At 40.8% G+C, this 22742-nt stretch overlaps 1 protein-coding gene across 1 annotated transcript in view; it reads right to left on the bottom strand.

Annotated features, from left to right (window-relative positions):
• GPR19 (G protein-coupled receptor 19) overlaps nt 1-22238 on the bottom strand; it is a 40094-nt gene extending 17856 nt beyond the window's left edge. The window contains exons 1-2 of the mRNA XM_040488891.1: nt 22144-22238; nt 4215-4371 (exon numbers count right to left, since the gene is read on the bottom strand). The gene's annotated coding sequence lies outside the window, so the exon portion shown is untranslated. The remainder of the gene's footprint in view (nt 1-4214; nt 4372-22143) is intronic.
• Nucleotides 22239-22742: the final 504 nt, after the last annotated feature.

The following is a 22742-nucleotide window of genomic DNA, read 5'->3' as shown; positions in this document are numbered from 1 at the left end:
AAACACAGAGTTAGCTGGCCCCAAAAACCAATAGTGCTGAGGTTGAGAAACCCTGCTATAAAGCAACCTGCCTGGGTTTCAGATCACTCAATACCTAGGTAGCCTCTACCAAGTTACTTAACATTTTTGTCCTTATTGAGTGCTTTTTACCAATAAAATTAGGATAATAATGGTACCCACCTTATTGATTTGTTGTGAGAATAAAATAAATGATGCAGGAAAGGAGCTAAGAACAATGTTTGGAACAAAGCAAGTGTTCAACAAACACTGACTTTTGTTATCACTGTATGTATTGAGAAAGACTGAGAAGAAATATAACAAAATTGTAACAATGGTTGTTTCCAGGTGGCAAGATCATGACTGATTTTTATTTTCATTACAGTTCTATAGTTTTCCAAATTTTCTAGAACTGTATTTATATTAACCTAATATCCAAAAACATATACTATATTTTTAAAGAATGCAGAGGAAAGAACTTTACTTGTGGTATGGCGGAAAGAGGACAGAATTCAGATCCTGGCTCTATCTGCTGCATGGGACTTCGGGCAGGTTAGTCCATCTCTCTGAGCTTCAATTTCCTGATCAGAAATTGGGGCTAATAACCTATGTCACAGAGTCTGTATCAGGATTACACATGACAGACATCCAGTGCCTAGGAAAGTATGCTGAATGAGAGGTTCCATGAGATGACCGTTTTAAAAGTTTAGCCAGGGAAAAATGACTCCATAAACAGGAAAATATATTCATCATGCTAACGCCTCTTTTGCTTTTTAAACTGTCCTCTTAGAGAGACGACCTCCCATCTCGTGTCATTTTTGGCCTTGGTTCATAAAGGAGATGCTGCATCCATATTCTGGTTCTTCCTTCTATTCCTTCCTCTTCCCTATATATACATATGCTAGGAAAAGATTCAGTAATTTGGCTGGCAGGGCCTGACTCATTTGGCAGGGTTTGTGAGCAGTGGGCAAGTTACTGTGACTGAAAGGCAGGGCCCCGGTCTCACTTTCTCGTATCCTTCACCCAGGCTCAGTGTCCCTCTTCCTATTTCCTCTTCCATTCCTAGCCTCCAGGTTGGCAAGGCCTCTCCCTAAGGGGAAGCCTCTCTGCTTTGTCTCTCTGTTCCACCTTCTCCTGTTCAGCTGGGAGAGTAGAGCTGGTAGACTTGAGAGGGATGAGTAGGAAGCCCAGCTAGGTTTCCAAACCTAAGCCTCTCGAGCACACCAGCCCTGCCTACCTGAGAAGCCCTGCATGAGTGTGGTGGGCATGCCGTACTTGCCTGGCTGTACAGTGCTTCCAGCACAGCTTTTCTTCTGCACAACTCACTCAGCAGGTAACACCGGAGGTAAGGCGGTAAGGAGGAGAAGTTTATCCACAAACCCTTTTCTTCCTCTCCTTAATGACTGAATTAGATGGGAACAATAGGATATGTCTCTGAGTATTATAAACAGGGGTGACTATTTTATTTTATTTTTATTTTTTAATGTAATCTCCACTCCCTACATGAGGCTCAAACTCATGACCCTGAGATCAAGAGTTCCATTCTCTACCAACTGAGCCAGGCAGGTACTCCAAGAGGGATAACTGTTTAAACCCTAGTTATCCTGCTAACTTGAATTCAAATCCTAAGCAAACTTTCAAGATAACCTGAGACAATCTTTTGCACTCAAGTCCTAACTGCCATGGTTTGGGAAAAGTACTGTGGCTCCAATCTACTCTGACACTAAAGATCCCAGGGTTCTCTGGGGGAGGAGTCCTATAGTCGTGTGAGCTCTTGGCTAAGTGTTCTGGGGACTGGGAGCCACAGCTGATTAGGAGAGGCCTGCCTGGGGCAGGAACTGACCTTCTCATCACATTCAGCCTCAACCCAAGATAAACTATTTCAGTGTTGGGAGATGATGCCAGGCAGAGCATCAGAGTAAAATGAGACCATTAGGGTGCCTCTATATATAGACACAAATAAAAATATCAGGAGAACCTCATTCTAAAGATAAATAAAATGTCAGGGGGATTGGATATCCCCAGGTAGGAATTTATGAATACTTCTTGAACTCTAGTGTGCTACTGCTTCAGGGTCAGCCTGACTAGCGTATATAAATTTCAGGCATAGTTTTGACTATATGTAGTTGCTAAGTTCTCTCCCACTACACATTCACCTCTTCACTGTCCTCTCTACAAGCACATGCAGCATAAAATAGAGGTGGGCCCCTAAACTGGCTCCAGCAGAAAGCTTCCAGAGCTTTCGCAAATGTATAGTGTGAGCTTACCATAAACCAGGCCTGGTGCTAAGTGCCAGAAACCCAGTGATGGAAGATATGGTCCCTTCACTCAAGGAGCTCATTTTAGATGACTATAATAGTGTAAAAGTGGTACTTGTCCCAGGGAAACATAGATTTTAGCAGGCATCCAAGGCTTAATATAAGGGACTAAAGTTCAGTATCGCAGGAGACACAATCACTCTTCAAAGTATTCTTCGATGAAACCCTGAAGGGGAATACCTCATTTAGTGAAGAATTTTACAAATTTTAGATTTCTATCCCTTCTCTTCCTCTTTGTATCTTTGACCTAGTAACTTCTCATAGTTTTTCCATAGCACAGAAGTATGAGATCAGTCATCATTTACTGTCAAGAGCCAAAAGGGAAACTACACAGACCAAAAAGAGGAAATCTTTATATTTCAGAAATTTCTAGAAGTTAAGGGAAAAACTTATTTTTCCCTTAAAAACCTAAAATAATTTGTAAAGAGAGTGATCTGTTATTACCTTGAAGTATGATAATATTATTTTAAAGCAATAAATCTAGTCTGTTTGATACCGTAGTTTGTGGTCATAGTTTCTAAAGTTTTTAATCTCTTTGTTTTATTTTGAAAACCAAGTTAAGTCCTTTTAAAGATAACATGTTTAGACTGGTCTTATTACTAGGTTCAGAGGATGAAAATATGTTCAGTTCGATTAAAAAAAAAAAAATCAACCATGAGGTAATTCTAGATTTTTTTGCCTTTAGACATCATTTGGTCACCATAGTAACACAGTACTTTACTACCAAATATCTATACAGCAAAAAGGGAAGAGAAGAACAGGCAATTACTTACTGGTTATTTGGGAGTACAGAATATGACTATTGGGATAATTCAAGATTATATATAGATTCCACTGGGGATCTGTTTTAGCCAGGCAAGCTAATTTGATCTTCTAGTAGCATCAGCTGAACAAAATTTGTAGCCAAATCAACTGTTGACATCATTTGAAATAACACAAGCAGGAAAGAAGCATAGTTTAGTAGTTAAAAATCATGGACTCTGGGGTCAATTTCCTTGGGTCCAAACCCTATTTCTAGGGTTTGCTAGCTGTATGATCTTGGGAATGTTCCCTGATTTCTCTGTGCCTTAGTTTCTTCATTACCAAAATGTGGGTACTAATAATACCTCCCTCAGAGGGTTATTATAAAGATTAAATGACTGATTATTTGTGCTTAGAATAATGTCTTGCACATAGCAATAACTTTGTAAGTATTTTTTAAAAGATGAAATAAAATTTAAATTTGCTAACTTCCCTCTTTGTGCTAGGTAGAAATGGCCAAAGATACCAAGATTTAAGTACATAGCAGATTATTTTAGCCTGTAACTTTAGAAGATTCCTTTGAGAACTTCCTAGGAGCCTTCTTGATGGCTATTCTGTAAGATTTGGAAGTCAGTAGCACTCTACTATCTAAAACCAGAGCTGGAAATAATCATAAGCTCTCCTTGAATCAGGAACATCAGAAGGAAGACAATTGCACAGCACAAAGAAACAGCACGCCTGCCCGCTCAGGCTCCCTAAGCCACTGCCAATAACCTCTGGGAACATGGGCACAGAATAAGCAAGGGAGGAAACAAGATTTTATTGCCATGACAATGAAATCTAATTGATTTCAGTAATATTATTTTTTTTCTTCTTTCCAGGACTCAAAGAAAAAATCGTTTTCATCAATTAGTACTTTGTTTTACTAATTATCATTGTACAAAATTTCCATCAATTTTTCTTCAACAGGCACTTACTCTGGTAAATTGTTCCTTTTACAGAACTATCTAGGCATCTTTTCTAAACCTGCAACAAATCTAAAGCCCCTAACCAACATCTAAGCCATGACAAAAATCTCTAAATTGCCTGGAAAAAAGAAGGTATTATGTTCTCTAAGCCAAATTTCAGCCACGATACCACAGGATCCCTAGTGCATACCTTCATCTGGACTTGATTTCAGGGATGGTCTCCTTTGGTCTTCTCCGTCAGGAATAACCCTTGCATAGGAGTTTGGAGAATTCCATAAACCACCAGGAAAGCTTGGGAACACATTCATTTCTGTCCTCTGCCTTCCCCTTGGCTCGTAGCCTGCTTCCTGGTAAGAAGACAAGATGACGCTGTACTGGGTTGACGGTTAAACCATCTTCCCGCCCCCAGCCCCACTCTCTTGGTGCCCCTCCCTTATCCTTTCCAAGGCTCTGGAATGTGTCACATGGGAAATGGATCATGTGGTTCAAGGGGGGAATGTGGCCATCTTCTATCTCCCTTCCCCCACTTTTCCTTTCAGGAGCAAAGCAGCAGAAATCTCCGACCTGATTGGCTCTGACCAAAAATCTCCATATGAAAAGGAAAAGACTCAACCAAACCTCCAGCCTTCTCCACTTTCTTTTTTTGTTTTATTTCTCATCTGAACGTTTTATTATGGACATTCAGAGTTGCTTGGTAGTGAGGAAAATGACGCTTTCTTCCCAGCCCCTTTCTTTCTTATTATCAATACCCTAATGTGACAAGGTGTTCCCTAACCTCCGTCTGGAACCCACTTAGCATAACTGAGACAACTGAGTGTTCAGCACCAAGGACAGCATTGCACCCCCTTCGGCGTTCATTAAAGCCATTTGTCTACTTCACTCTCAGGTAAATAAAAATATTTTAAAAATATTTCCCTGAGGTCTTGTGTCTAAATATAAGTCAGACCACATATTCAGGGCCCTGATGTTTCCTACTATCAATTTATTGCTACTTTATAAATACAATTTTTACATATCATTACAAAGACCATCCCATGCGTACCTACCTCCCTGTTGCCATCCCATCACCCATCCCCACCCTTTAGATATACTCCATGTTTTAGGGGGAGGGGAAATTCTCATAACATAGTTTACTATACACCCATATATCTATGCTCATGAACAAGACAAAATAAAACACAGAAACACACAGGATTTCTTAAGTGTGTATATCAAGATGTCCTTAGCCCCATTCCTAGGCCTCAGGCAGGGTTGAATTAGAGAAGCAGGGAGGAAGCCTAGTAGAAACTGTTTTTGTGCAGGGTCTATCCTGCTTTGCTGACGTCCCTGTTGCCATGGTGCTAGGTAACAGCTGAAGGGGATGATTTCTTTCAGAACCGGTCACCATGGGACCCTGCTGACTAAAGAAAGGAAGAGGAAAAAGGACTGAATTGCTGAGGAGGACTTTCAATTAGCATTTTCAGAGCCAAATTTACCTAATGGGCCCTTTCCTTATTAAATTGTTGCTGACCCTAAATCCTAAAAGGATTCTAGAAATTAGTATGGACACTGTGATGCTAACTTCCTCCATACTCCTCTGCTTTTTTCCCTAAAAATCTATTTAGGTGCAACTGAATGAAAATGCCAGCTTCACAGGGTGACTGTGGAGTGCCATCACAGAGTTGGGGGAAGCACACAGGAATCTATATTTTTCTCAGGTTGGGACTTCTGATTTTTACGAAGCCATTCATCTTAAGTCCTAACAGCCTTAACTTTACAACCACACCTGATTGTTGACACAAGGAACAATTTGTGAATGTTTTACAATTTTATAGGAGAAAGCACAAATATTTTTGAATGTGAGTTGCTGAATGATATTAAATAAAAATAAATTTGATTAAAGTCAATCCTTTGGATAGAATTTGGACTACCTCCATCAGGAATTTAAGCAAGCTCTATGTTTATGTCATTAGGCTGGCATATAACTGATTGTTTCTAACTCAGAGTCCTTACCATGGCAATTCTAGATATTTATCTTGGGGGGCAGAAATACTTTCAAAAATTTTCTTAATGTTTATTTTTGAAAGAGAGACAGAGTGTGAGCGGGGAGGGGCAGAGAGAGAGGGAGAAACAGAATCCGAACCAGGTTCCAGGTTCCAAGCTGTCAGCGCAGAGCCTGATGCAGGGCTCAAACCCACAAACCGTGAGACCATGACCCAAGCCAAAGCCGGATGCTTAACCGACTGAGCCATCAAGGCACCCTGGCAGAAATACTTCTAATGTGCAGGAATGCAAACTCTGTTAAAAAAAAAAAAAAAAAAAAAAAAAAGAGGCTGCACAAGGAAGCTGGAGTATAATTTCAAGAAATCAAAATTTCTTCCTGGCTTCCTGGCTCAACATTCACAGCTTAAGATGTATTTACTTCTTTTATTTTAGGAGAAGAGCCAGGTTAATCCCAGTTTTTCTAAATAAGACAGAGAATTTCAACTTGGCTAATTCTAATGCTTGTAGCTTTCAGAAAATTCATTTATCAGGAAAGCCGATAGGTGTTTGAAGAAATTCTTAGAAAGCCAGCAGGACGGTGACTTAGATATCATCTATCTTTTCTTAGTCAATAACAATAACAAGAAAAACAGCTAATGTTTAACATGTCCCATTTATTTAGTACATGTCATTTAATCCTCCTCCCAAACCATGAGACAGGTACTCTTATAGACTTTCTTGTTTTATAGAAGTGACTGAGGCTTAAAGAGGATAAGTAATGTGCCCCAAACTACACAGCTAGTTAGTGTGGGAATAAGGATTTGGAACTATTTAATCTGACTCCAGAGCAGGCACGCTACACTATACTATTCTGCATCGTGAATAGTGGACTAGACTAAAATTACTTGTCAATTGATTGTAATGTGATTCACTACTAAGGGCCTCTGACAGGAGAAATTAAAAAGATTGCTTTAGGGGCGCCTGGGTGGCGCAGTCGGTTAAGCGTCCGACTTCAGCCAGGTCACGATCTTGCGGTCCGTGAGTTCGAGCCCCGCGTCAGGCTCTGGGCTGATGGCTCAGAGCCTGGAGCCTGTTTCCGAGTCTGTGTCTCCCTCTCTCTCTGCCCCTCCCCCGTTCATGCTCTGTCTCTCTCTGTCCCAAAAATAAATAAAAAACGTTGAAAAAAAAATTAAAAAAAAAAAAAAAAGATTGCTTTAAATTATTTGAGACCAGGGCACCTGGCTCAGTCAGTTAAGCATCAAACAATTGATTTTGGCTCAGGTCATGATCTCATGGTTTGTGGGATCAAGCCCTGCATTGGGCTCTGTGCTGATGGCACAGGGCCTGCTTGGGATTCTCTCTCTCCCTTTCTCTGCCTCTCCCCTGCTTGCATGCTCTCTCTCTTTCAAAATAAATAAAAATAAACAAAAAAAATCATGAACTTTCTGATTGCTTTAAGCCAAATCGAAAGCAAACTACTGTCCAACTGTCTGAGAGATTTATTAAAATAGTTTTCTTAAGGGGCACCTGGGTAGCTCCGTCAGTTAAGCGTCCAACTTCAGCTCAGGTCATTATCTCGCGGTTTGTGAGTTTGAGCCCTGTGTCAGGCTCTGTGCTGACAGCTCAGAGCCTGGAGCCTGCTTTCAATTCTGTGTGTGTGTCTCTCTCTCTGCCCCTCCCCTGCTTTCGCTCTGTCTCTCTCTCCCTAGCAAAAATAAACATTAAAAAAATTTTTTTAAATAGTTTTCTTAAAACAAAGCTCTTTTTAGAAAAGAATGCCAGCTAATGAATGCAAAGTATAATAGTTAGGAGCAGCCCTCAATGAAATAACCTATTCAGTAAAGGACCAAAATGGGCATTCAAACTATTAAATGAGGACAGGTTGTTTGTAGATGATCTGCAAACCGCCAAGGCCACCGCCCCCCCCCCCGGGGGGGGGGGTCGTCACCATCTTGACTGCCACCAAACAACTTGCAATTATGTGCCAACATGAAGCAATGTGAACTACCCAATATTACTAATGAAGTACTCTTTCATAAAATGTTCAACCTGAATCTAAACAAACTTCTATTCATAGCGTCTAGTTTTTTTTTAAAGGGCAGGGGTTGGAGAACAAGTCATAAGATGTTATGAGGAAATAATCAGCCAAATTGAGAATACAGACTATTCTACAAGGGAACTTATCTGGACTTATCAAAAGTCAATGTCATGAAATGAAAATAAAACAGGGGCACCTGGGTGGCACAGTCGGTTAAGCATCTAACTCTTGATCTTGGTTCAGGTCATGATCTCACAGTTCATGAGTTCCATCCCCATATCAGGCTCAGTACAGAGTCTGCTTGGGATTTTGTCTTTCTTTCTCTCTGCCCCTTCCCTGCTTGTGCACACATGCTCTCTCTCAAAAGAAATAAACTTAAAAACAAACAAACAAACAAAAAAAACAGGTGTGCTGCTTGAAGGGTGTGCTGTTACAGATTAAAAGAGACTAAAGACCACAGTTGCAAAGGATATGATTTGCTGGCGTGCTGACTGGGGAGGGAGAGAGAATGGAAATAAGTAGCTATAAAATATTTTTGGGAGGCATCTGGGTGGCTCAGTCAGCTTGAGCATCTGACTTTTGATATCAGCTCAGGTCATGATTGCTTAGTGTGGAGCCTGCTTGAGTTTCTTTCTCTCTCTCTACCTCTGCCCCTCTTCTCCATTCCCGTTCTCTTTCTCTAATAAAAATTAATTAATTAATTAAAAATATTTTGGGGACAATTGGTGAAATTTGCATTGTGAAATGGATATTAGATGACATCACAGAATTGTTATTTATATTAGGTGTAGGAAATGGTTTATAGGAGAATTTTTTTATTCTTAGGAAATGCTTAAGTATTCAGGATAAAGTGTCAAGACGAATGCAAGTTACCTTCAAATAGTTCAACAACAAGAAAATATATGTATGTATATATACAGAAAGTGTGAGAAAATATGGCAAAACAATACAATTGGTGAATCTAGGGGAAGAGTGTATGGGTGTTTATTGTACTTAAACTTTGTCATCTGAATGAAAAAGTAATAAATACTGTTCTATGCTAGAACAAGGACATGCCACATGGAGTCTGTCCCTTTCCAGGTCAGGTTTAGTGAGAAAGAGAGATAAGGAGAATAAAGCAGTCAGAAAACTGGACTTGACCTCTTTCTAGGCCGAAGTTGGATATGAGTGTACTCATTTTCTACTGTGGCTATAACAAATTATCACAAACTTAGTGGCTTAAAACAACACAAATATTAAAGTTTTATAGCTTAGAAATCTGACATGGGTCTTACTGGACTAAAATCATGGTGATGGCAGGGCTGCATTCCTTTCTGGAGGCTACAGAGACAGAATCTATTTCCTTACCTTTTCCAGCCCCCCACATTCCTTGGCTCGTAGCCCTCTCACTCCATCTTTAAAACCAACAACTTTGTACCTCTCTAACCATTATTCCATAGTCACATCTCCCTTTGACTCTGACCTCAGACTGAAAAGGTTCTTTCAAGAACCAATGTCATTAGATTGGGCCCACTCAGATAATCTCCCCTTTCAAGGTCCTTAACCTAATTGTATCTACAAAGTCCCTTTTGCTTTGTAAGATAACATATTCACAGGTTCCAGGGGTTGGGACATGGACATCATTAGGGAGCCCTTATTCTGCATACCACAGTGAATTGCCTCCATGTTGAGAGGATCTCTACCATTGCTCCTCTTTGGGGACCACTGCCCAGGTCCCTCATACCACACTCTCTGCACTTTCCATAGCTATTTGGGCCAATGGCAAGTCTCCAACAGTGTAGTCAGACAGAGATAGAGTAGTCAACTATCCCAAGCTGTTCCTATTCCCTTGAAGCCTGGATGCTGAACTAACAGCCAGGGGGCTGCCATGGACAGATGAGGTGACTCCATAGCATGGGCCAAGAAGAAGCTGAGTCCGCAAGGGGAGGTAGCCAGTACTCCCTGGGAACTTTGCCTGAAGCCAAAAATGGGCCATGAATTCACCAGCTCCAGGCTTCAGCATCACAGGCCAGCAGATTCCCCGGTGATCAGGCCAACAAGGGACATCATACCAGAAAACTGCCAGTACATACTCTAGGTCCAGAATGAAGCCAGGGGATTCCATCTCTCTCATCAATTCCACAAGAATGTGTACATTACCTTCCCCACCCCCCATACAAATGGATGTTATCTTCAGAGAAGATGCAGGACCTCCTCGGAAAGCATTGTGAAACATGAAACATATTTTATCCAAAGGAGACTTATACTACTTAAAGGAATTGTTCAATGAAATTGAACTATATCTGAGACTAAATTAGACACTTAGGGTTTTTTTTCCCCTGTAACCTAACAATGGTTTTAAAATATGATATGACTCCCTTCAAATGGTGATACCTAATACTACTCCCCTTGAATGTGGACCTGACTTAGTAGCCTATTTCCAATGAAAAGAATGTGGCAGAAGGGATTCTATGTACCTTCTAAAGCCGGGTCATAATAAGGATAGTTTCTGCCTGGCTCGCTAACTTCTTGGGCTGTTCATTCTGGGGGAAGCCAGCTACCATGTCAGGACATTCAAGCTATCTTATGAAGGGGCCCACATATGGAAAACAGGCCTCTCACCAACCAGCACCAAGGAGCAACCATGAGTGAGTTGCCATGGCAGCAGATCCTCCAGCCCTAGTCAGGTGACTGCAGTTCTCATCAATATTAGGACTGCAACCATGTTTGACATCCGAAGCCAGAACTGCTAAGCTGAGTTGCTCCCAAATTCCTGACCCACAGAAATTATGAGGTGCTTATTATTGTTTCAAGTTACTATGTTTTGAGGTATTTTGTTATATAGTAATAGATAACTAATACACAAGTGAAAACTCTGGAAAAAACAAGATACCTATTCTTTCTTGGCATAGCTGAGTTAATAAGTTAAATTAAGTGTCCCTACTACATATGTGTATGTTCCTTATACAGAAGTTATGTGGTTTCATTAAGTCAAAACACTAGGAAGGGGAGAAACAATTAGCCACTTAACAGTGTTGTCTGGGGGAAGAAAAGCTAAGTAGATGGAAGTAGGTTATAAAGACTCAGAAGAACTGTAGGGAATTCTAGAACAGGAAGACAGACCTAAGACAGGACTTGACAAGTGACCAGAAAGCTGTCAGAGCCAAGACTGGCACTGACTCTACTTCTTTCTCTATGAGGCTACAATGCCTATCATCTCTTACTTTCTCATCATCAGCTATGTTCACCTGCTTCTCTCTTTTTTAAAATTCGTATTTATGTATTTATTTTGAGAGAAGGAGAGAGTGTGCACATGTGAGGGAGAGAAAATTCCAAGCAGGCACCATGCTATTAGCACAGAGCTCAATGTAGGGCTTAATCTCACGAACTGTGAGATCATGACCTGAGCTGAATGTTTAATTGCCTGAGCTACCCAGGTGCCCCACACCTGCTTCTCTTTTGGTATCAGTTCATCCTGCTTTACATTGCATTACTGGCCCCCAAATAGCTGGTCCCAACAGACCCAGCTGGCTCTGAAATGTACATGACGTTACCAGTTCAATGTTCCTATCTAAGTAACCCAATTTCAATTAAAAACAAACTACCATATAATCTAGCAATCCCATTTCTGGGAATATCTCTATCTCTAAAGGAAATAAAATCAGTATCTTAAAAAGATATCTGCATTCCAGGTTCATGAAGCATCATTCACAGTAGTCAAGATATGGAAACAATCTCAGTGTCTGTCAATAAATGAATGGATAAAGAAAATATGATACAGACTTCAGAAGATGACAGAGAAATAGGCGGGCTGGGATTTCCCTCGTCCCTCAAACACAGCTGTATTGAGGCCAGAACACTTGAAACACCCAGGAAATCTATCTGCAGAGTGACAGAAAAATCTCCACAGGTGGAGGGAGACAGCTTGGCCAGACAGAGGTGCGTGTAGGTGAATTGGGGGACATATAACAGAGTGGGCACGGAGGGGAGAGATCCCCTTACGTGGAGAGACAAAGGGGAGAGAAAGAGAAGCTGTATATTGTGGTTGTGTGTTAGGACGAGAGAAAAACATCTCCAGATCACAGACTGAGGAACGAGAAATACAGAGTACCAGTCTCTACTTCGTAAACAGCCTTAGGAGCTGAAGATCCTAATTTTCAAAAGTGTGCGATTTTCTCCAAACAACACCTAGGGGTGGGGAGCCAGCCCCAGGGCTTGGTAGCAATCTCAGGGGCACACTGGGAGAGAATAATCCCCTTCCTGGAGTACTGTGGGAAGAGAGGTTATTGCCCCGCCAAGGACCAAAGAGTCTGCAGGCGCCCAACATGTTGGGAGAGTGGAGTGGTGCTACCCCAGAACGGGGTTGCATGGTGCAGGATCCTTTAAAAACAGGTGCTGAATCCCAGCCCACTGCCTAGGAGGTGTGGGAGACTGTGGAGCAGGATAGGCTGACCACTGGGACTACTCTGTGAGGACCGCCTAAACCGTGTGGTTTGAGACACTAGTCAGGGGAGGAGAGATTGGGGTGTTACCATTTTTATCTCCATTACCAACACAGTGGGGCTTCAGAGAACAGGACAGCGGCCCCCAGTGGAGGCGGGACCTGCTTCCTAGAGAGATTAACACTGACCCAAACCAAGCAGCATCTCATCCAGACCATCACAGCTGCAGGTCCCAGGCACCAACAGACAACTGTCCTGCGGTTGTGTATGTTAGTCTGTTGCTCTTTTTTTCCCCCTCTTTTCTTTCTTTCCTTCTCTTCTTTTTCTTTTTACCCTCTTTTTTTTTTTTTTTTCCCTTTAGAATCAGGCTCATAGTTTCTGATTTGATTTTTGGTCAATTTTTATTATATATATTTTTTCTTTATTTTTTTTCTTTCTCTTTGTTGGTTTTTTTAATCAGGCATTTTTACTCTATTCCTTTATACCTCTTCTATACCTCCCTCTTTATTTTCCTTTCTCTGGATTAAGCCTTAAAGTTTCTTTGATTCTCTACTTGGTCTTTTTTTTTTTTTTCACCCCTTTCATTTTTCTCCTCCTATGAGATCAGGTCCCCTGCCCATTCCTTTTTTCCAGAGTTACTTCAACAACAAATTAAAGCATACCTGGTGGAAAGTCTAAACAATCCACTACTACGAGTAAGGAGGAGCTTTGTAGAAGACTGACCAGTGGGATAGAGCAGGCAATACACAACAACAGAGAGCACTGACACACTCCAAAAATACTTCCTGAAGTTCCAAGCCCTGGACAGTGTATGACCCCTTTTTAATATAGTATTACTTGCAGGTGCAGGACATATAACAAGCTACTAAAGCATGTAAAAGACAGAAAACTAGCCAAAATGATGAAACAGAAGAATTCTCCTCAAAAGAAATTCCAGGAAGAAATGACAGTCAGAGAATTGCTTAAAACATATAAAATATATATCTGAACAAGAATTTAGAATAACAGTCATAAGACTAATAGCTGGGCTTGGAAAAATCATAGAAGACAGCAGAGAATCTATTGCTGCAGAGATCAAAGACCTAAGAAATAGTCATGATGAATTAAAAAGTGCTATAAATGAGATGCAAAATAAACTAGGTGCAGTGACAGTGAGGACAGAAGAAGCAGAGGAGAGAACAGGTGAAATAGAAAATAAAATTATGGAAAATGATGAAGCTGAAAAAAAGAGGGAAAGGAAGTTACTACACCACAAGGGGAGAATTAGAGACCTAAGCGATTCAATGAAATGAAATAACATCCATATCATAGGAGTTCTAGAAGAAGAGAGAAAGGGGCAAAAGGTTTATTTGAACAAATTATAGCTGAGAACTTTCCTAATCTGGGGAAGGAAACAGGCATCCAAGTATAAGAGACATAGAGAACTCCCTTCGAAAACAACAAAAAAAGGTCAACACCATGACATATCATACTGAAACTGGCAAAATACAAAGATAACGAGAATTCTGAAAGCAGCTAGGGACAAATGGGCCTTAACCTACAAGGGTAGATACAAAAGGGTAGTAGCAAACCTGTCCACTGAAATTTGGCAGGCCAGAAGGGAGTGGCAGGAAATATTCAACATACTTAATCCTTTATCCAGCAAGGCTGTCATTCAAAATAGAAGGAAAGATAAAGACTTTCCCAAACAAAAACTGAAGGAGTTCACGACCACTAAACCAGACCTGCAGGAGATCCTAAGGGGGACTCTGTGAGTGGAATGCTGCAAAGGACCAGAGATATCACCACAAGCACAAAACCTATAGATAACACAATGACACTAAATCCATGTATTTCAACAATAACCCTGAATGTAAATGGACCAAATGCCCCAATCAAAAGACATAGGGTATCAGAATGGATAAAAAAACAAGATCCATCTATATTCTGCCTATAAGAGACTCACTTTACACCTGAGGACACCTGCAGACACCTGCAGATTGAAAGTGAGGAGATGGAGAACTATCTATCATGCTACTAGACAGTGAAAGAAAGCCAGAATAGCCATACTTATATCAGACAAACTAGACTTTAAAACAAAGATTGTAACAAAAGATGAAGAAGGGCATTATATCATAATTAAGGGGTCTATCCATTTAGAAGATCTAACCATTGTAAATGTTTACATCCCCAACATGGAGGTACCCAAATATATATATCAGTTAATCACAAACATAAATAAATGTATAGGGGACTTCAATACTCCACTTACAACAATGGATGGATCACGTAGGCAGAAAAATAAATAAGGAAACAACAGTCCTGAATGACACATTAGACCAGATGGACTTAACAGATATATTCACAACTTTCCATCCAAAAGCAGCAGAATATACATTCTTCTCAAGTGACATGGAACATTCTCCAAAATAGATCACATACTGGGTCACAAAACAGCCCTCAACAAATATAAAAGGATTGAGATCATACTATATATATTTTCAGATCACAACTTGAAACCAACCACAAGAAAAAATTTGGAAAGCCCCTAAATACATGGAGGTTAAAGAATATCCTACTAAAGAATGAATGGGTCAACCAGGAAATTAAAGAATAATTTTAAAAATATATGGAAACAAATGAAAATGAAAACACAACAGTCCAAACCCTTTGGGCTGCAGCACAGGCAGGCCTAAGATACACTGCAATCCAAGAAGTAAGAGAGGTTCCAGGGCACCTGGGTGGTTCAGTTGGTTAAGTGTCCAACTTCAGGTCATGATCTCACAGTGTGTGAGTCTGAGCCCTACATCGGGCTCTGTGCTGACGGTTCAGAGCCTGGAGCCTGCTTTGGATTTTGTGTCTCCCTCTCTCATTGCCCCTCCCCCACTCGCATTCTCGGTCTCTCAAAAATGAATGTTAAAAAAAAAAGTAACAAAGGTCCCAAATACAGAACCTAATTTCACACCTAAAGGAGGAAGCAGAAAAGAAAGCCCAAAGCCAGCAGAAGAGAAATAATAAAGATTAGAACAGAAATAAATAACATAGAATCCAAAAACAAAACAAAACAGATCAATGAATCTAAGAGCTGGTTTTTTGAAAGAATAAACAAAATTGATAAACTCCTAGCCAAACTTCTCAAAAAGAAAAGAGAGAGGACCCAAATAGATAAAATCATGAATGAAACAGGAGAGATTACAATGAACACCTCAGAAATACAAACAATTAGTAGAAAATACTATGCAAAATTATATGCCAAAAAACTGGACAACCTGGAAGAAATGGACAAATTCCTAGACACTCACACACTACCAAAACTCAAACAGGAAGAAATAGAAAATTCAAATAGACCCATGACCAGCGAAGAAATTGAATAGGTTATCAAAAATCTCCCAACAAATAAAAGTCCTGGGCCAGATGGCTTCATAGGGGAATTCTATCAGACATTTAGAGCAGAGTTAATACCTATTCTTCTCAAGCTGTTCCAAAAAGTAGAAACGGAAGGAATGCTTCCAGATTGATTCTATGAAGCCAGCATTACCTTGATTTCCAAACCAGACAAGACCCCACTAAAAAGGAGAATTACAGCCAATATCTCTGATGAACACAGATGCAAAAATTCTCAACACGATACTGGCAAATCGAATTCAACAGTATATTAAAAAAATTATTCACCAAGATCAAGTAGGATTCATTCCTGGGCTGCAGAGCTGGTTCAATATTCGCAAATCAATCAACGTGACACATCACATTAATAGAAGGATAAGAACCATATGATCCTGTCAATAGATGCAGAAAGAGCATTTGACAAAATACAGCATCGTTTCTTAATAAAAACCCTCAAGAAAGTCAGGATAGAAAGTACATAACTTAACATCATAAAAGCCATATATGAAAGTCCCACAGCTAATAACATCCTGAGAGCTTCCCCCTGAGATCGGTAACATGACAGAGATGTCTACTCTCACCACTGTTGTTTAACATAGTTTTGGAAGTCCTAGCCTCAGCAATCAGACAACAAAGCAAAATAAAAGGCATCCAAATTGGCAAAGAAGTCAAACTTTCACTCCTCACAGATGACATGACACTCTACATGGAAAACCTGAAAGATTTCACAAAAAAACTGCTAGAACCGATACGTGAATTCAGCAAAGTCGCAGGATATAAAATCATTGTAAAGATATTGGTTGCATTTCTATACACTACTAATGAAGCAACAGAAAGAGATATCAAGGAATCAGTCCCATTTACAATTGCACCAAGAACCATAAAATACCTAGGAATAAACCTAACCAAAGAGGTAAAAGATGTGTATGCTGAAAACTATAGAAAGCTTATGAAAGAAAGTGAAGAACACACAAAGAAATGGAAAAACATTCCATGCTCATGGACTGGAGAAACAAATATTGTTAAAATGTCTATACTGCACATTCAATGGAAACCCTATCAAAAAAGCACAAGAATTCTTCACAGAGCTAAAACAAACAATCCTAAAATTTGTACAGAACCACAAAAGAGCCCGAATAGCCAAAGTAATGTTGAAAAAGAAAAACAAAGCTGAAGGCAAAACAATTCCAGACTTCAAACAGGCAACAACCTCTTTGAACTCAGCCACAGCATCTTCTTACTAGACATGTCTTTGGAGGCAAGGGAAACAAAAGCAAAATGAACTATCTGGGACCTCATCAAGATAAAAAAGCTTCTGCACAGAGAAGGAAACAATCAACAAAACTTAAAGGCAATTGGTGGAATGGGAGAAGATATTTGCAAATGACATGGCAGACAAACAATTAGTATCCAAAATCTATAAAGAACTTATCAAACTCATTGGGGTGCCTGGGTGGCTTAGTCCGTTAAACGTCCGACTTCGGCTCAGGTCACGATCTCGCGGTCCGTGAGTTCGAGCCCCGCGTCAGGCTCTGTGCTGACTGCTCAGAGCCTGGAGCCTGTTTCAGATTCTGTATCTCCCTCTCTCTCTGACCCTCCCCCGTTCATGCTCTGTCTCTCTCTGTCTCAAAAATAAATAAACGTTAAAAAAAAATTTTTTTAAAGAACTTATCAAACTCAATACCCAAAAAACAAATAATCCAGTGAAGAAACAGGCAAAAGGCATGAACAGACACTTTTCCAAAGAAGACATCCAGATGGCTAACAGACAAATGAAAAGATGCTCAACATCACTCATCATCAGGAAAATATAAATCAAAACCACAATGAGTTACCACCCCACACCTGTCAGAATAACAACTCAGGAAACAACAGATGTTGGTGACGATGTAGAGAAAAGGAAACACTTTTGCACTGCTGGTGGGGATGCAAACTGGTGCAGCCACTCTAGAAAACAGTATGCAGATTCCTCAAAATATTGAAAACAGAGCTACCCTATGACCTAGCAATTGCCCTATAGGATATTTATCCAAAGGATATAAAAATGCAGATCTGAAGGGGCACCCCTCCCCCCCCAGTGTTTATAGCAGCACTATTGACAATAGCTAAAGTATGGAAAGAGACCAAATGTCCATTGACTGATGAGTAGATAAAGAAGATGTGGTATATATACAATGGAATACTACTTGGCGACCAAAGAGAATGAAATCATACCATTTCATAGATGGTATTGGAACATATTATGCTAAGCAAAATAAGTTGGTCAGAGAAAGACAAATATATGATTTCACTCATATGTGGAATTTAAGAAACAAAACAGATGAACATAGGGGAAGGGAAGGAAAAATAAGATAAAAACAGAGAGGGAGGCAAACCATAAGAGACTCTTAAATACAGAGAACAAACTGAGGGTTGCTGGAGGGGTGTTGAGTGGGGGGAATGGGCTAAATGAGTGATGGATATTAAGGAGGGCACTTGTTGGGATGAGCACTGGGTGTTATATGTAAGTGATAAATCACTAAATTCTATTCCTCAAACCATTATTACACTGTATGTTAACTGACTTGGATTTAAATAAAATTTAAAAAATTAAAATCTAAAAGCAAAGTAGGTGCTCAACAATAATGTTCCAGCACATTGAACAAACAGGACTTTTGGGGACTGACTTAAAACAACTTAAGTTTTATTCTCTACTGTCCGTCTAAAAACACTCTGCAGGGGTTGGGTCTTCTCCCATCCCCAAAAGAAAACCTGGGCAGTCCCATCCTTTTTCTGGTCACTTTTAGGTAAAAATAGCAATTAAAATATCCAGTCCTGTATATTAGTCACGATTTGCCCCTTAACTTAAAGTCCAGGCTTTCCCCCTCCCCCCTGTTTGTGCCTGCTACAGATAGGGAAGCTTACATTTTGGGTAAAAGTGTGCCACCCCTCTCTCCCTGATTTGTTTGTCTAACGGCATTCCAAGAACTTCACTCAAATATCCTCTTTGAGACCCCTTTCCCAGTCACCATCTTGCCTTTTTATGCCCTTGATAAGGGTGAGCATTCCAGAGTACTCTAATCCATTCTCACCCCCGTATAAATTGCGGAAGCCCTACCGAGTGGTCTGTCTGTGGTATTTCTTGTTATAGAATCTCAGGTAGGTAGCACTCCTATTTTCACATATTTAAAAAAACTTTTTTAAATGTTTAGTTATTTTTGAGAGACAGAGACAGAGCATGAGTGGGGGAGGGGCAGAGAGAGGGGGACATAGGATCCAAAGCAGGCTCCAGGCTCTGAGCTGTCAGCACAGAGCCCAACACAGGGCTCAAACCCACGAACCATGAGATCATGACCTGAGCCAAAGTCAGACGCTTAACCGACTGAGCCACCCAGGTGCCCCTTCACATATTTTTATAACAGTTGGACTAACCTGTCACTGCTTGGGATTTTTCTATTTCTAACTTTCAACATACTTCCCTCCTTAACCAGAGTTCCCTATCCTCCTACCCCATTCCACTCCTCACTTCTGCTTCATAACCTCTATTGACCCCTGGAGAGTCTCTGGCTCCCTTCTCTCCTTACCTAGCCAACAATGTTGAGTCATTTCCCCAATGCTCTTGCAAATGACTAGACAAACGAATGTGCTTCTCAAGAAAAGGGACCCGATTAAAGACAGGTTACCTTATGTGGCAGAAGATATTTCTGGCCATTACTGCTACATTTGGAGTTAGCCATCCAAAGACTGAAGTAATAAGGTGGTTTCAACTTCTGAATCACTTATATCCCTAGAAGCAAGAGTTGTCCTACTAAAAAGTCACTTATCTCTTAGAAGCTCAAATTCTTGACCCAGACATGCCATCCCTCCTGTTCCAAGTGATTTTCTATTCACTAAAAGGCTACAAAAATAGGCTTACATCTCACCTTTGTCATCTGTTACTACCAACAAAACTACTTGTGTAGTCAAAGCAGCCACAACCCTGATAGGATTCATGGCCAATGGCCTGCTGCATACTTCCCCACCTTCACATCATACACTTCAGTGAGGCCATGATGCCCCCCCGACCCCAAACTAATGGGGCAGAGCCAGGAAGGTAACCCTACCCCACTACAGACATCAGCCCAAGATTTACCGCATGGTAAAGCAATAAAGACATCATCATCTGCGTTGCCTGTCCTAGATCAAAAAATCAACTTGGGAGGCTCAAAGTCCTCTATCACTACAGCAAGACCCATTTATTTCTGGGGCCTATATTATTGACCTCATCACTTTCCTCTCCCCAAATCAAGATGCTTACCACACTCTTATCATAGTGTCCTCTTTCCTGAATATAGCTCACTATGCCCTACTCATTTGCCCATCTCAAACACTAGCCTTTATTCCTCTAGAAATTTTTCAAATATATAGCTATACAGATGGGTAGTCTTAAACCACAAGTCTAATTTTCTTCTTCTTCTAGAGAGAACTCTTAAAGCAGTGGTTCTTTTCTTTTTTAATGTTTATTTATTTTTTGAGAGAGACAGAGACAGAGTGCAAGTGGGGGAGGGACAGAGAGAGAGGGAGACACAGACTCTGAAACAGGCTCCAGGCTCCAAACCATCAGCACAGAGCCCAACGTGGGGCTCGAAACCACAAATTGCAAGACCATGACCTGAACCAAAGTGAGAAGCCCAACTGACGGAGCCACCCAGGTGCCCCTTAAAGCAGTGGTTCTTAACTTTGGTAGCAAAATGAAGAGCTTTAAAAAGTACTGATGTCGGGGCGCCTGGGTGGCGCAGTCGGTTAAGCGTCCGACTTCAGCCAGGTCACGATCTCGCGGTCCGGGAGTTCGAGCCCCGCGTCAGGCTCTGGGCTGATGGCTCAGAGCCTGGAGCCTGTTTCTGATTCTGTGTCTCCCTCTCTCTCTGCCCCTCCCCCGTTCATGCTCTGTCTCTCTCTGTCCCAAAAATAAATAAAAACGTTTAAAAAAAAAATTAAAAAAAAAATAAAATAAAATAAATAAAAAAATAAAATAAAAAGTACTGATGTCCAGACCCCACTACCAGAGATTCTGATTTATAATTGGTCTAGAGTGAAGCCTCGGCATTTTTTTAAACCTCCCCAGATGATTCTAAGGTGAAAGCAACATAGAGAACCTGTCTTAAATACAGATGGCCCAATGCTACATAGGGCTTCCATATTTGAGGGGTAGATGACATGCATAAATGTGGGAGGTTCAGGGAAGAAATTCTCATTTGATGATCATAAATTACATATGTTCTATATAGTAATTCATGCAGCCATCTCAACAGTACCTCATTTCATCTTTACAATCATCCTATGAGGTAGGCACTGTTATTCTTATTTTACAAATAGGGAAACTGAGGCACAGGGAGGTTGCATAACTGACTAAGGCAAACCCCAGGTCCGATTTCCAATTCCACACACTTTCTGTGACACCATACTGAGATGTCAATGCCTCCTACAGCTGGATGATCCCACTCCCTAAAATAAGACACCCAGGCTTTATCCCAGAAATACTATTCTATTGCATCCATGAATTTTTCCTGGAACATTTTTCCATGAATTGCATACATATAGCCCAGCTACTAGGCTATACTTTAAGCTGCCAAAATGAAGTGAAGTGCTCCAAGGGAGAGCTCCTTGACAGGGGTCTACTTCTTTTTTTTTTTTTTTTTTTTAATTTAATGTTTTTTTTATTTATTTTTGAGACAAAGGGAGACAGAGCATGAGTGGGGGAGGGGCAGAGAGAGAGGGAGACACAGAATCGGAAGCAGGCTCCAGGCTCTGAGCTGTCAGCCCAGAGCCTGACGCGGGGCTCAAACCCACCAACGCGAGATCATGACCTGAGCTGAAGTCGGACACTCAACCGACTGAGCCACCCAGGCGCCCCAACAGGGGTCTACTTCCTTATTGAAGTACTTCCATTCTCTAATTAATACCTGCAGTCTTTCTCTATTACTGCTTAAACTTAAACTCCATGACAACTTAAAGCCTGTGGCTTTCTAGATTTAGTCTTTCTTACAGACGAAGCTATACTGCCTACCTACAAACCATTCTTTTGATGGTCTCATGAAATTAAGTACTCCATTGCTCCTCTGCCTTGGACTCCACACAGTACACAAAGAATCAAAATTATAGAGGCTAAGCTGCGCAAGACTGCTGCCAATATCAAGATGGACTCTAATACATAGTGAGCTGGGTAACTAGAGCTAGAAGTATGTATTTTTGTAACGCACCAGTGGTATGTTTAAGGGACTTGGTAACAAATTCCACCGTGTCACTCCATGAAATCCACATTGCATCCCGGCTGACATACAGGGTGGGTAGGAGGTGGCAGGGACCAGGGGACTTACTGGAAGAGAGAGTCCTGCAGGTGTCTGCGTGGTAGCTTTCAGACGTTGCAGGACAAAAATCCAATGCTTGTGCAGGTGTCCCATGTATCCTGAGAAAGAGGTAAGATTGGTCAGTTCTCTCAAGACAGTTCCCAAATTCCTGACTCCTGTTACTTTAACTGTTCTTTCTAAGCCTAACCTCAGTCCTTGTTCAGGGCTACGCGTTTCAGAATCCTCCTTGTTCCACCCATTTAGGGACTTCCCAATTTTCATCTTACGAATCACGGCCTCATCATTTCTGCCTGTTTACAAACATGCACAGGTTCACACTATTTTCGGGAAAACTTCTTCTCCTTGCCAATTGTCCTGTCTTTCTAGTCTCATCTCTCGCGTGTGCTGTATAGTTACTGCCTTCATTTACCTCTCAAATTTTCCCATTTCCTTCCCACTGCATTACCTCAGTTCAGCAGTCTCCCATGGTCTCCAGTAAAGAAAAAAAAAAAAAATCTTGGCCCCCTCAGATTTATTCCTTTAAGTCGCTCCCCGAGTTATCCTTCCAAACACATAAAAGTCATCCTTATTTTAAAACCTTGATCCGCTCTCTCACGCCCACTTCTTTA

The sequence above is a fragment of the Herpailurus yagouaroundi genome, unplaced genomic scaffold (assembly GCF_014898765.1).
Source record: "Herpailurus yagouaroundi ecotype Mexico unplaced genomic scaffold, PumYag 166, whole genome shotgun sequence".
In the NCBI taxonomy this organism is placed as follows: Eukaryota; Metazoa; Chordata; class Mammalia; order Carnivora; family Felidae; genus Herpailurus; species Herpailurus yagouaroundi.
Note: the sequence above shows the minus strand (reverse complement) of the source record. Positions and strands in the feature narration are given on the sequence as shown.